Raw genomic sequence first — 995 nt, 5'->3', positions numbered from 1 at the left:
GAAGGGGGGAGGGGGGGCGGCAGGCAACCGCTCGAGTCACCTTGCAAGGCCTTGCCGATGGGGTCGTTGCCCTCTTAATCAAATAACAAAAAAGTTGCAGTCGTTCGGCCGTTTGGCGTGGCGGCGGAGCGGCGCGGCGCGGCGTGGCGCGGCGTGGTGCAGGCATTCCGCGTCGTGTGGAAGTAGGTAATACCAAGAGTCCGCGGTCTCGGTGCGATTAGCCTGGCGCCGGTTTGAAAGCGCCGCTCCAGACAGACGCCATCGCCGTCGCCGTCGCCGCCGCTGCCACCGCCGCCACCGTCGCACGCATCCCCGGAAAAAATAAAAAGAAAGGTGTTGCCGCCACCGAGACGACGACGACCAGGAGAAAAGCCATCGCATGAGAAATTCAACACTTCCTCCTCTTCGAAGGAAAAACCGCCGCCGCCGATGCCGTAACTTTGCAGCGGCGGCCGCGCCGTCCGGACCGTTATTTAAATCTCGCGCGCTTCTGCTTTCCACCCGACGGATTCTATTTTAGTCTTCTCTTCGGGAGCGTCCGGAGGAGGCGGAGGAGAGCTCCGCGCCGTGTCAACATGCAACCTCACACGTACGCTACGCACACAGGCACAAGTCCCCCCCCCCCCCCCCGATAGCGGTTTTTTAAGGGGGCGGAGAGGCGGTCGTCCGATCGTCCCGACACCCTTCCCCGCCTTTGTTGGTCGCAGAGATGGAACGGATGAAACGCCTGAAAGTGTGCAATATACGCTTGCTCGTAGGCAACCCGTGGACATCAGCTATCGATCTTACCTCCCCTCCCCCACTTCCTTTCTTTCTCTCTTTTCTTCCCTCTGTCCTTATGCATCACGAACGGCCTTATCACGTCGGTGGTATCGATGAGTGCGACTGGCCTAACGGTGCAAGGATCCTCCCTCCGTCTCTCCTCTCCCCGCGGCTGCAGGAGCGCCCTGCCCCGACTTTGTCCTTGTGCCTTTTGGCCAGGCCCAGCTCCCCCC

At 61.1% G+C, this 995-nt stretch overlaps 1 protein-coding gene across 1 annotated transcript in view; it reads left to right on the top strand.

Annotated features, from left to right (window-relative positions):
* The window catches only part of LOC113202253 (cuticle protein CP14.6-like), a 49732-nt gene that overhangs the window by 706 nt on the left and 48031 nt on the right, over positions 1 to 995 (top strand). The window lies entirely within an intron of this gene.

The sequence above is a fragment of the Frankliniella occidentalis genome, unplaced genomic scaffold, assembly GCF_000697945.3.
Source record: "Frankliniella occidentalis isolate FOCC.00 unplaced genomic scaffold, Focc_3.1 Scaffold322, whole genome shotgun sequence".
NCBI classification, from domain to species: Eukaryota; Metazoa; Arthropoda; class Insecta; order Thysanoptera; family Thripidae; genus Frankliniella; species Frankliniella occidentalis.
Note: the sequence above shows the minus strand (reverse complement) of the source record. Positions and strands in the feature narration are given on the sequence as shown.